The following is a 14,436-nucleotide window of genomic DNA, read 5'->3' on the forward strand; positions in this document are numbered from 1 at the left end:
ATTTACAGGGTTACCTAGCTCAATCAGAGATTTTAATCTTGGGTTCAAAAAAGGAAGGGTAGCATAGTATGACAGTTATAGTTTTGTGAGCTGGCAAGTATAAATTTAGGGGCCCTACCCAAATGCTCCTTGATACTTAAGTGTCCCCGGAGGAGTGCAGTGCTTGATGGTGGTCAGAATGTAGGGGTGGGTAGGGTATATAGGTTGGCCAGGGGGTCCCCACATCAAATCTTTACATCCTGAACTGCTTCTATTGCTTCCCAGTGGGCGTAATCTGCCTTTAATTCATACATACAGACATAGCCATTTATCCTAGCCTGATTTATTGAAGTTCCCCAAGGCTGGAGAGAATACACTTGCGTCAGTAAAGCTGGGTGATCCAGCAAACCTGAAACAGATCTGGTTCAGGATTGAAAACATTTGCTAACATATAGGAAATCCATTCCAGGTTTGCTGGATCACCCAGCTTCACGGATGAAAGTGTATTCTCTCCAGCCTTGGAGAGCTTTAATAAATCAGGTCCACTGTGTCTACAATAAAGTATGTACTGAAAAGGAAATTGAAAAGGTTTTATTTGAAAAAAAAAATCATCAGCATGTTTAAGAGGGGTAAGGGGGGAACCAAGGAAGACAATACGCAGATATACTTCAACTTTAAACAACTTTGCCATGGCATAATTCTGACACACTATGTACCACTTCCTTAAGCCTGTTCTACTAGGTTGGTATGCCTGGGGTTAGAACCTCTGTTTTATTATTGTATTTGTCACCATTGGGGGGATTTCTCTTCACTTCCTGCCCTGGCTGGGAAAAGAACACAGCAAAACCACATAACAGAGGTGCTAACATTTAAAAAAAAAGTTTGGGATATACTTGGCCTTTTATAACCACTCCTAATTCTTTAAAACATGCAAAACATCCTGGAAAAATGCATGGTGTGACACAAACTAGTCTGTAAACATAGCTTTGGAAACAAAGTTCACTGCGTGAAAGCAGTTCATATATTCTGATCACGTGTCTCACTCACTGCCTAATAAAACTGTTACCATGTTTTTTTTTTCTTTCGTTTTTAATAGAAGAGGTAATGATTGAATTCTCGGTAAATTCCTTTTTTGTCATATACATGTAACTTGTCATGAGTTCTAACTTCAATAAGCCATCATTGAGTTATAGACTAGTGTTTCTTAACCAGGGTTCCTCCAAAGGTTGCGGCGGGGGGGTTCATGGGTAATGAGCAATTTGTGCCTCTCAGATCAGTTTAGCTGACATCAGGGACCTGTTAGGGTGACATCCTCCCCCTGACCAGCAATGTAAGAAGCATTCTTTCTATCGACCACCACACCAATGTACTGTAAGCTGTGGGTATAGTAATTATAGAAGGGGTTCCCTGAAGACCTGAATTTTAAGGGTTCCCCCATGTTAAAAAGGGCGAGCCTGTGCCTGTTCCTCATTTAAAACTCAGCAACAGCATGTTAGAATACAATTTTTACCTGCAAGAAACATCTGTTTAGAGGAAGTGTTAGGGGTATTCCAGACCTGTAGTGAGCCCCAGTATTCTGCCATGGGCTCACCACCACCCCCTCTCCCACTGGGAACTTTGTTTTGCTTGAAGACCAGCGCCATGGCCACAACTCCTGCTGCGTGTAAATTTGGTTACCCACAGCGTGGTTGGCCACGTCCGGGCACACCGCAGAAGTTTTTTGTATGCCCAAGAGCTACCAACTGCACAGTTGCACATTGTGGGTGTAAAAGAGCAATCTGAACTCAATCTGAACGACTTATATCAGTGAAAGCGGACCTATCACCACATTTTTTACTATTATATAAAAGGGTGGCTTTTCCCTTTATATCATGAATTTTTTATTTATATTTATTTATACTTGTGTCACATATCCTAAGAGGCTGTGGGCTGCTTCTGTGTATGCCTGAAATCACACATGGGTATTAGGAGGCTTTCCTATCATTTAAAAAGAAAATGCAGAACTTTTTACATTTGGAGGAAGTCATCACCTAATCTCATGTCTGTGCAGTGTGAGTTTGGGTGATGTAAACAAGAACCTGGAAGAAAAAAGAAAGAAGATGGTCGCTCACTGTTCTGTCCAGCGTCAGAAAAAAAGAGGGAGTCAGGACAGTGGAAGGAAACGCTGGGTGGACAAATGGAGGTCTTTTCACTGGTAAAGGTGATTTTTTTTGGGTGAAAGTTCTCCCTAAAAAAAAAAAGGCAATGCCCATTTTTTACAGTATGCTCAGCCCTCATATGTGCCTGAAATATTGATTGTGACACAAAAGATGGTTTTGTTTGCAATATAATGGGTAAACAAAACTCTTGATCAATAATAAATGAACTTTCTGCTCCATAATGCACAGATTACTGGTGTGGATCTGACATTGTGGAGAATTGTGCACAGTCTGGCTGGTTTTGGATTGCCAGGTGTAATGATTGGAGAGGGGTGCAGATGAGCTGGCATGATGCCCCCTGGGCAGTAGCTGTGTAGGTGATCTGGCAGTCCTGGGAGGGGAAATGATCGCACAGCCTGCATTGCACTGGGGAGGAGGAGGAGGAGAGAAGGAAGGAAGAGCACAAGGGGAGGAGGAGGTGGGATTTTACTGCCTGCCAGATGCTGCCTGGTATTGTTGATGTACTGCTCAGCTATGTGCTTGCTATGGTGAGGGCTTCACATGTAAACAATGTGCCAGGCACCCGATCAGCACCGATCACCCAGCTTCTGCCCAGTGGCACTGACTGATCTCTGCTCTCGATCCATCTTCTACAACAGCCTGGCACAGGAGCTGGAGGTGGGTGCTGCATGTCTTTTATCATCATCACCCTGGCTGTTTGTGCTGGCAGTGATCGGTGGACTTTATAGCCTTCCCGTTATGTATCATAGAGCTGTTATTGTGTATATCACCACGCCTTATGTACTATACTGTGCGAGCCAGGGGACGGGTGGGAGGAGATTGACAGGTGGGCGGGGCTCACACTGCATACTGACACTCCTGGGTGACTGCTGAGCATTGACCACCAGCATGGGTGTCAGGGGCTGCCAGGGATCAGTGCATGCATTGCATCGGGGTGTCATCATCTGCACTGACATAAAGGAAACCTCCACTTGTAGAGCTGCAGCCAATGCTCACTCTCCTTATAGCTGCCAGGTTGTCATGCTGATCAGGAGATGTGATTGTATTGATCCTGATCACAGTGATTGCTCCAGGACAGAGAAATCGCAGCCAGTCAAATAGCATTGTACATATAGATCCGTCTCCCATTTCCAGCAAATTTTTTTTACTATTATGGCATCCCATGTGCTGAGCTCACTAAACCCCATCACTATATATATATATATATATATATATATATATATATTTAGTTGTATCATGGTAAGTAGGGATTGGCACTACTCATACATCCAAATGGTCTTGGTGCAAATCCCCAAAAATGCAAACCCAGGCACTCAGATGTGCTGAGAAGTGTGAAGTGAGAGTGAATGTGATGGTAGAAAATGCTGATTCCTTGGTGGAACATAGCTCACATATCTTAAGACCTTAAGATAGGTAAGCTGAGGCCAACTGAAAGGCAGAGATGGGCATTAAGTTGGCAGTATTTATTGAACAGCGATGCGTAGTATGTTGGCACTATATAAATCCCGTTTATTAATAATAACAATTATTATCTCTCTATCTTTCTTAGTATATATTAAAGTGATCTCTTTTTACTCATGACTTCTGCCAGCATTGATGCCCCTTATTTTAAACTGTTTCATGTTATTATACAGTTGGACTGACACCAAGTGTTTCCTACCCTGGCCAGAGTTTGGTCAAAGCAAGCATGTGCCAACATATGTTGCTCAGCATTAGTCCATGGCCCTTCTTTCCCTTTTCTCCTAAACAGGTGGCATGGCAGCCATGGGCATCACACTACAGATTATCACGCCAGACAGAATATCCACATTCAAACAACTGTTAGCGTCTGTTGTTGTTGACAGCACATTGCCAGATGGTACCCAGTCCAGAAGATGCACAGTTGTGGATATCAGGGAGGCGTTGTGGAAAAGAGACACAACATATAATCAACTCAGGCTAGCAACAGTGACGTTACACTGAGAATGCAAGTTATTTTTTAAGAGACATTCTTCCCACTGACCAGAAAAGAAAGAGACATTCTTCCCACGGGCCACTATGCCAATGTACTGTGAGCTGTGGCTATAGTAATTATGGCTGGGGTTCCCAAGACATGAAAGTTATTATAAAGGTTTCCCCATGTTATAAAGGTTGAGAAAGACTATATAGCATATTGTATACAAATGTACAGAGTGCAGTGATATGGAGCACATACCACACAGCACAAGGTACAGGATAAAGAAAAATACAATGTATGACCATACAAGAATGTTTACAGAGAGGAGTTGTATGGCACACTGTGTACAGCGCTATGGTATGTGTCAATTAGAAAAGTACACAGAAGAGCGAGATATGTAATATAGTAAAGAGGACCTGTCATTTAAACTGTGTACACGTCAGGTGATTGTCACCTGATATAAACAATCATGATTGTCTCTGTCATAAATCTAACGTGTGTTTAACAATCTCCTGGTGTTATCTATCAATATTGTAACTCTGTAATAATTATTACAGCAAGTGACACCGTTGATCCAGGGAACATTCAATTGCTTCACAGGTTTAGGAAGGAATTTTTTTCCTTGGAGTAAATTGAACCAAGCTTTATTAGGGTGTCTTTTGCCTTCCTCTGGATGTCAGTATGGTTTTATCTGGGATATGCTGGCCTCTACCGGTAGTATGTTTATTTCTCCAGTGGTCTTTTTTCAACCTGACTATGTAATTCAATGTATTTTGAAAAATGGTGTAAATTCCTGAATTTTACTTGGTATTACCCTCTTGCAGTCTACTGTACAATCTATACAGCAGAGCTTGGAGAGGTGGAAGGAGGGGCAGCACCAGAACCCATTCAGGTTTGCTGTAGTGCATGGACCATGCTGAGAAGGAGAGAGCAGAAATAAAAAATGAAGAGCGCTGCTTCCACTTTCACTGCCTAGTCACAGGTTGAGAGTTGGGAGATGTCTTGTAAGTGAAAGCAAAACTTCTGCAAAGCAAGATTGGTCTCTTTCGCTAGACACTGATTTCTTATGGATCAGTGATTTTGTGGTTTTGCAATTGGAGGGTTGTTGCAAAGACGTTCTTGGTTTAATTTCTTTTTAAGTGTTGGGTTTAGAGGAAGGGAAAGGATTTGCTCAACATGGAGACAGAGACAGGTTGGTTTAAATGTTTCAAGTGTTTGATGTAACCTTGTGCTTCCTGTGTTATGGGATATACAATCTCTGCAAAGATATTATGACATGGACTTTGTCACTTTTCCCTATAAAGAATATGATGCAATGATACAAACACGATACAAACATGTCACTATTATAAGCAGTATTATAGATTTTTGCTGACATTCAAACTAAAACTCTAGCATGATCATAGAAAATCTAATCATTAAAAGATGCATACACAGACTAAGTTATCATTCTAATGCATTTTATGTGCTGTGGAGTGCTTGGTGCTGCATCACTTAAATTGGAATATTGCTTTTCCTGGAGTGTTTTCAGGGCCTTTTGGGGACACTGTATATAGTTTATGAGATAATATACACTAGTGTCTTTATTAAAGAATATCTTATTCAGTGCATGTACAGCATACAGACAAACAAATCTAAAAAAAATAAAATTATACATTGTTTTGAAATATACCATTAAATATTCATGAACTAATATATATGATTTAAATTGTATCTAAACCCAAAGCAAATATATATTGCGGCTCTGTTTTTCTTTTTTCTTTATTTCCACCTTTTTTTTGAAAGTAATACATTTCCTGTCCTATGGTAACAAAACTAACTTCCTGTTCTGTATCCATGGAGGGACAGCATTGATCCCCCAAGCTGATCATTGTGAGAAGACAACACCTTTCCACAGCTTTCCTTGACATTTTTTTAATTGCCCCCTCAACATAACCAAGTTTTATCAACAAAGATATATCATTCCAAAAATGTTGGCCTTGGCACCCACTTGGCTGCCAGCTTCTGCATACCCAACTGCTCATTATTTGTAAACCCAGTATGTTCCCTGGATATTTTTATGTCCTAGCAATTGTTTCAGCTGAGATTTGCCAATCTGCCGAAACCAGGTAAACGTTTTCAGGAGCTGACATTTTTTAAGGCCTTCCAGATCTTTCTGTATTTTTTTTTAATCCTAAAATCTAAACACCGCTTTTTCACTGTTGAGTGTGACCATCCTATCGAACAGTGATAGGGAAGCAAGATGTGGAGTCAGAGCAATTCATCTGGAACAGCCATCATTTAAAAACACAAAACCTACTTTGAATGTGTACCACCCAAAACATTTTGATGGATTTTTGCTTTGTGGAGAACGTGCCAATTTGTGTGGGCATTCCTTTCTTACAGATCAGCTGACATAGTTCAATGTAGGCTGTAAGTTTGGTGCAGCTTAGGTTGAGTACGTGAGCAGATGGTTTAGTTATGATGAACCGAATAAAGTAAAGGGATCTACAGTAAATTGAAGCAAAATATCCAACCAATTATTACCGACCAATTTTGAACTCTTTCGTTGTGTAGTGATCATAGATGTTGGTAAACCTTGATTGGAAGTACACATGTGTACAAAGGATCTTGCACATGTCACCAATACATTTTTGACTTTTTCTTATAAAGTGTTTAGGGAAGAATATTGCAAATAAGATTTCTATTAGAAAACTGATGTCCAGTGCAGATCTGGCAGCATATATGTACTCAGCCATAGATTTATTCAGAATGATACAATTCTAGTCTCAGTATTGCAATCCAATTTATTGGTATATCCTGGATTTAATGCCTGACTGCTGCGATTGGTAATGTTGTCAGTTTTTAGACTGGAGTGGAAAAGGGTTTAAACCTGTGCCAAGAGTTTTTGTGTCCTTGAGGGTATTTCTCCTAATTTTCTGACAAGTGACAAGGCCTTATAGGATAAGTATTGTAAAATCCCAGAGTTGCTTCAGTTTGTTTTGTATAACACTGCTGTGGTCTCATTGCTTAATTGGCAATAGTTCAACTATCCAAGTTTGGGATAGAGTGCAGAGGAGGAAAAGTTCACTTCTGTTTACACTTTATGTTTAAGTAAGTAAACTGTTTAGTTTTTGACCCAGAGCTTCTTTCATTATGATTTTCAGTTCTGTAAAACTGCAAGTAATTATCTGGAAGCACAGACACTTGATAATTTCAGTGATAAGAGCATGTAAGAGGAAGATAATTTGTGCAAGTTCAACCCTTTGTAAAACAGCCCTGGAATGGATTTCTACAGTCATTTACTGTTTGCTAGGTAATATCTTGAATCCTGGACATAATCCATTCATCAGTGAAGCTGGATCACCCAGCTTCACTGATGAAAGTGTATCCTCTTCAGCCTTGGAGAGCTTTAATAAATCAGACCCAATGTAAAACCCAATATAAATAAATATATATATATATATATATATATATATATATAGCCAACTATAGGCATTTGTACTTTGTACTACACCGGAGGCAGACTAGATTAGCTACAATTATTACTCATCTTGTCTGCTGAACAAGTGTTGACATAAGATATAATTCAAAAAAGTTTTATTGATTATTTTTTTTCAGAAGGACAGCCAACCAATGAACTGTGAACAGTATGTCTTTATAATAAGCAACTTTGGCCGCCCTCCTTGTACATATGTAAATGATTACAAATTTAAGCTATATGCACATTCTGAAATCTAACATGTTTGTAGCTGTCCTCCAACTTCCTTTAGCAATTGGTCGCAGTGGATCACTAAAATCACCTACCAGGTATGACATTTGCCCTTTCCCGTGGAGGAACACACAGTGAGATGCTTCCCACCCTTTCCCTCTCCATACACCATAGTACTCGTTCATTCTGGAAAGATTGCTTGCAGGGACATAAATTTACTAAGTTTATGCAGATAAAGGTTTTAAAAGATTTTTATACCTGGCAAGGTATCTATATTTGCCTGACTGTGGTTCCCCGCACAGCAATTACTACTGTTGCTTAGCAACCGAGATGCTTTCACACAAAGTTTGCGTATCTATGTTAAACAATGAACAACCAGCTTTGTAGATGTTTGTGTTAAATATGATTTGTGTTCATATTCTAAAGCTAAAACATTTAATTTCTGACCAGTGAAAGTGTGTCCTTAACCAAAACTTTCTTTTTTTGGGGATAGTAATGAAGGATCACTGTTATACTGTTTTTGTTGTCCTGACTAGGAAGATTCACCCTTCTTATATAAATAGCGACACAACACAAGACAAGATAAGGGAAAATTTTCCAGCAGGGAAATCTGCTTTGATGACAACTCTAATAAGCGTATTGCAGTCCAAATATTTTAATATTACATTGAGCTGACTTTGAAAATAAAGCTAAATTCAAACCACTGTCCTAATCCTTCCCATTCAAATGGATGGAAGCAGTTTGGACGTTTTTTTCCATGTGGTTTTGGCAGATCACTGCTTGATTCACAATGCAACATGTGTTTGTAAACGGTGATTGTGGTCTAAAGATCTGATCATTGACTGCAGCCACATAGAGATATTGTTGCGGGTGGTGTGGTCTGCCTCTCCTGTCCACACAGCAACACATTACACTAATATTGTGTGCTACTCACCCACCTCCTAGATTGTAAGCTCTTCTGGGCAGGGTCCTCTCCTCCTCCTTGGTCACTGTCTGTATCTGTCTGTCATTTGCAACCCTTATTTATTGAACACCACTGTGTAATATGTTGGTGCTATATAAATATTATTTATTAATATTACTACTACTACTAATAATAATATAAACGTTATGCCTTTGCAGCATCATCCCAGTAGAACAGAAATAAACTAGAACAGAAATAAACTTAATCAGAAATAAACTGATCAATATAAAATACTTAAAAAGACATTTGTGCCCTGTGAGTTTCTACATAAGTTCATTGTGGATTATCCAATATTTTGAGTTGAGTGGAATTGTTTTATTTTTATGTCTTCTTTAGCATCTTGCTTATTTCAGCAATGTAGGCCATTACATTTCCCCTTAAAGGAAGTTAGTAAATGAGTCAGGAAACTGCAATGCATAGTAATGATTTTGTAGAAAAAAGTAGCTTGGCCATACTTATTAGAAACTAATCTTTACCATTACTACAGAAAGGGAACGTCTTTACATTGAATATCGAGAATAGTGTGCACACATATAGGCATCTATATACATTTATACCGGGTTCTTCTTCTTCTGATAGTATAAAATGTTGTATATGAAATAAAATGTGCAACAATGCTACCATAAGAAGGTTATTAGATTGATCTGTGTGTTGCCACAGCCTACTTTATTCTGAACCCAAGTAATACCTAACCACACAAGTCAATCTTTGCTGGTCTCAGTTTATCATGCACTGTGGTTGGCACTGTTAAGCTACGTACACACGTCCAATGGTTCTTGCCTGATAACCGGCTCGGGCCGATAACGAACGAGAATCTTGTGTGTGTACAGCGCAGCAGGGTGCCGCTGTTTTGTTCTCCACCCTCCTCTCTCAGAGCAGAATAGTGCTGTTTGTACAGAACTTCATTTTCAGTTCATGCATCGTGCAGTCCCTAGTCGTTGGAAAGGATTGTGAACGATTCTTTCCAACGAGAATTATTGCACGTGTGTATGCAGCTTTAGTGTCTTCATATCAGTGGTGTTGCTTTTCAGCACCCAGTAGATCCATGTGTAGGATAAGGTAGACATTGTGTTTCAGTATTTAGTTTACTAGTGATCTTGTAACAGGCAACAGAATCACTAAATAGAACTATAACATAAGAAGCAGTGGGAAATGTGATATCCTGCTGGTGCATGCAATATATAGACATAGATAAATAATAATAATAATAATAATAATAAGTTGTATTTATTTAGCACCAACATATTATTCAACACTTTACAAAATCCAAAGCTATGTGTTAGTATTTTCCATGCTATCTTATTCAGTTGGTGGCAAGTTCCCTATATCGTTACTGGCAGTCCTTGAAACTAAGGGTATATACAACATTCTTTGTAGATTTATCAATCATAATATTTAATTATATATTATTATTTAATTATATATTATATATTCTAATTTTACATTATTATGTTAGTATCCCCAGACATTCAATCTGCAACGCTTAATAAAAATTTGTGACCTTTGAAATTTTAACTTTTTTCAGTTTTCCATCAGTTTAAAGTTCATTTTAGTGACTTCATGAGTACAAATGTCCCTTTATGGAGATCAAATTCTGTATGTGAAAAACAAGTCCATAAATACGCTGTATTCAGCAAAGGGACAAGCAGCTACACTATTTTTTTATGTGAGAAGAAAATGAATCAAAGTCTGGTTTGGCATTTGTTTCCAAACAACTCATTTTGATATAGAGTCTGCTCTGTATTAACTAGGCAGGGCCCATGCTTTGAAAAATAGTCTATAAATTTTTGTATTAGTCAGATGTATTTGAAGGATTCTCTAAAAAAAGTACATTTCAGTGATGGTTGTTACAAAATACATGGCTTGTGTGACAAGTCATGTTTGGTAAACCAAATCTTGTCAGGTTACTACCACCCAGGAATCCTTTACAGAGATTTACTATCACTTGCTGTCCTGATAGACAAGAAGTACGGAGAACTTTCCAGCAGCAACGTAAAAAGAAAAACATATTTACTTGAGTAGAACAATGCAAGAATCAGTGTCAGATTTTTATTTCTGTCATGGTTTCCACACAAAACATGAGGGAGAGAATGTCTATTCTATAGAAATCTGTTTATCCATGATTTCATCCAAGAGAATTTTTTATTTTAAAAAATGAATAAATCTTGAGTGAAAGTTGTGTACATCTTACTAACAATATTATTACATAGATATAGTTTATAAAAGCACATTTTATCATAAACAGATGCACTTTGGCCTTATTTATTAAAGTTCTCCAAGAATGGAGAAGGGCTGAAATATCTCTGAGGCATTTACTATGCCGTCATGTCCTCCCTTTAACTCCCTGAGCCTCGCTGCCGACCAAACATTGGGCCTGATTTATCAAATCTCTCCAAGACTGGAGAAGATAGGCTATCATGAGTGAACAATATCATGGGTGATCCACCAAACTGGAATGAATTGTTTAAAACTCATTTGATTTAGGTTGGCAAATGTTTTCTATCCTGGACCAGATCCATTGCAAGATAACTGGATCACCCAGGTTCTCCCATGATAGTCTATCATCACCAGTCCTGGAGAGCTTTAATAAATCAGGCCCACTGTGTCAGCCCAGAATAATGCAGTCACAGGGTGACATCGCAGGAGCACAATGGAGATAATGTACGATCCTGTGGCTTACACTATGCCCAGGCCTGACGATTGGAACATTTTTATATACCTCTCAGAAACATTCAACATAAAACATCAAAGGAAAATGGAAAAAGATAAAAGGTATGGACAGCACATATAAAAGTAAGATAGTGTGAAATAAATAAACCATCCCGTTATTGCTGGAAGCTACAATAAAAAAATGTTTGTTTCACTGATCATAGTACCGTAAGTATCAAAACTGGCCAAGGACTGAAATTGCCTTGAAGGCGGCACATTTAGTAATAAAAGGCTCCATGTGTCCCCCAAACCACAAATTGGGGACCAGGAATCTAGTGCCTGATGTTACAAGTAATGTCTCTGGGGAAGTGCAGCATGCAGATTTGATCTATTTTTTATTACTCAATGCTGCTTTTGATGGGAAAAGTAATGCTGCAGAAGGATTTTGTGTAATGTGGCATACTATGTAGAAATACTAAAATTTACCTTAAAGAAAGTGTTTTAACTCATCGCAGGCACCTTTATTGGTAAGCAAGGGCATCCATCACAATGTTGGGTCACAGATATTCCAGACTTTTTCTATTCTCCACTTGTTTCCTTATTGTTTTCCTTATTGTCCTCTTTCCCTATCCCTGGGGCATCAACCAGGGTTTATGATAAATCATTTTTTTGACATTTCTATCATTTCAGTCAAAACAGTTGAAAAGAAAACATATGACAGCATTGATTGTTTAACAGTTTCAGTGTAAATTGTTGGTGATAGGTTGACATCAAATTTGTTCAGTTATTTGTACAGTGGTTGGTTGATAATGGCACAGTTTCATGCAATTTGGTAAATATTATATTGTAGTTTTTTACTAAATTCTATAGCTAAAAATAAAATATATACTTAATGTTTTATACTTTTTAGATCTGAAAGTCTGTAGTACTCCACCCCATGCCTTTTCATTTGGTACCGGTCTGTTTTAAATTAACTCAGTCTCAAAAATAAATACCATAATGAATGGTCTCCTTGCAACATCAGACTAATATCTTACCTTGGTGAACACCACCCCAGTGAAGAAAATGTGTCTCTACAGAATCTTAACAACCCCCGTCGCTCAATAGTTCTTCTCACCTACAACTACAGTTGGGGCTATGAATATTTGCAATCTAAAGCTGCGTACACACTTGCAATAATTAACGTTGGAAACGAATGACTAACAACCAATTGCCCGATAATCGTTAACAAAAGAAGTGCACAAGGACTGACCAATGACGCAGGCGAACAGGGATTGTCGCTGGAAACGACCGTCCCGGCGGATCTGATTGAGCGACGATCGATACATTATTGGTGAATTATATTTGAACAATCGTATCCTTACAGCATGTACAGAATTGTGCACAATACGATCGTTCAAAGTAATCTTGCATAATCGTTAGTTGTTCATTTTACAACGATAATTATTGCAAGTGTGTACCTAGCCTAAAGTCACCCATATAAGCTAATCATGCTCCAGTTTACCAAAACCAGTCAATGATTACCATGTCTCTCATATCCATCTGGAGGTCAGCGTTAGGGTTTCTATCTCAGACTGTTTCTTTTGTCATGTTAGTAAAAGCATCAGAACCCGGCATCTGAAAACTGAATGGGATTGTTTCATTCTTTTACAAAGGAAAATGGAGTTATTAGTGTCAATCTGTCACATTGAATCAATGTTTGCTTGTGCATAACAAAATATTATTTTGTAGGTCCTTTACCCATCAATCATGTGTCCCAGAAATAGGTATTTTCCCAATACTTTAACTTTGTAGACTTAGGTGTATGAGGTGTTCATGACTTTGCAACACATTTGGCAAATGTTATCTTTTGGGTTTATTTTTTATAATATACTTTTAGTGTTTTTTTAATGGGAATTGATGCACAAAAGTATTGCAAAAAATTGCATGTAGTTTGTTATGCTAAAAATAAAAGTGTTTGGATGTAGAAATCAATGTGTTTGTTTTCATTAATGTTTATTGAGGCACACGGCAGACTGTGCCTATTTTTTCAGTTGACTTTGAAGACCAATTTCTTCCTAATGCTTATAGACACATAGATAAATTACAACTTGCTTTTAGTGCTTGTTCAGAATATATAAATTCATTAGATCACATGGTCTGGAAACAGGATCACTTTATAGCTATCATTTTTGTATACCAAATATCAGAAAAAAGGCTTAATTGGCCTAGCCTTTTCTCTTCCTTTTTAGCTATTCATGCTTTGAGATTACATTTAAAGAGGAACTATACTCAAAAACTAGTCTTTCAATTATTAATCTATTCTTACTTACTTGCACTAAAATGTCAGTCTTCCCTGGTGGCACTGGCTGGGTCAGCTTGTATCCATGAAAATATAATGATTTATGACGTGTTTAGAAGTGGCCAGCTTGTGACTGGCAAGTTTTCGTTTTCCTCTTCTCCTGACCTTCTCCTCCACCCACTCCTCCTCCCTCACTAGCTGGAGCCCTCTGCACGGAGAGCTCACAAGCTGAAAAGAAGTAGGAAACAGCTGCAGACTGAGCAGTTGCACTTGAGTGAGAAAGAAAACAATATCTGCATAATTAGGGCAGTGGGAGTGGATTAGAAACACTCCCACCAAGGATGGCATTTCCTAGATTGCAATTCACCGCCTAGGCGATGGAGAGACCTAAGGGCGTGGCTAGAACTCATTTTTCATGTTTAAAGTTCAAAGCCAGTTGAAAAAAAAAAAAAGTATTTAGATTAGAACTTTGGCCTATGTTATTCAAAATTACGTAATCCCGAGTCATACTCGGTGTTGCTTTACCCTAAAAAAAAACCCACACCTTGCTCTGTCCGCGTCCCCCGTTGTCCTGCTGGGAGGATCGTCGAGAAATTTAAATAATATTGTATTGGATTCAATACAAAATAGCCATATTGAGTCTAATACAAAGAAATTTTCATATATATATATATGTACTACTGTACACTTATATTACATGTTTAACTATTTTTTTTACAGATTTTTGTGCATTTTTATTTAAAGTTTATTATTACATTTATTAAATATTGAACATAT

General features: G+C 38.2%; 1 protein-coding gene across 1 annotated transcript in view; it reads left to right on the forward strand.

Annotated features, from left to right (window-relative positions):
- Nucleotides 1–2,586: 2,586 nt before the first annotated feature.
- LOC140329822 (nuclear receptor coactivator 7-like) overlaps nucleotides 2,587–14,436 on the forward strand; it is a gene marked incomplete at its 3' end in the record, with an annotated part of 47,148 nt that continues 35,298 nt past the window's right edge. Inside the window, exon 1 of the mRNA XM_072410216.1 lies at nucleotides 2,587–2,795. The remainder of the gene's footprint in view (nucleotides 2,796–14,436) is intronic.

The sequence above is a fragment of the Pyxicephalus adspersus genome, chromosome 4 (genome assembly GCF_032062135.1).
Source record: "Pyxicephalus adspersus chromosome 4, UCB_Pads_2.0, whole genome shotgun sequence".
NCBI classification, from domain to species: Eukaryota; Metazoa; Chordata; class Amphibia; order Anura; family Pyxicephalidae; genus Pyxicephalus; species Pyxicephalus adspersus.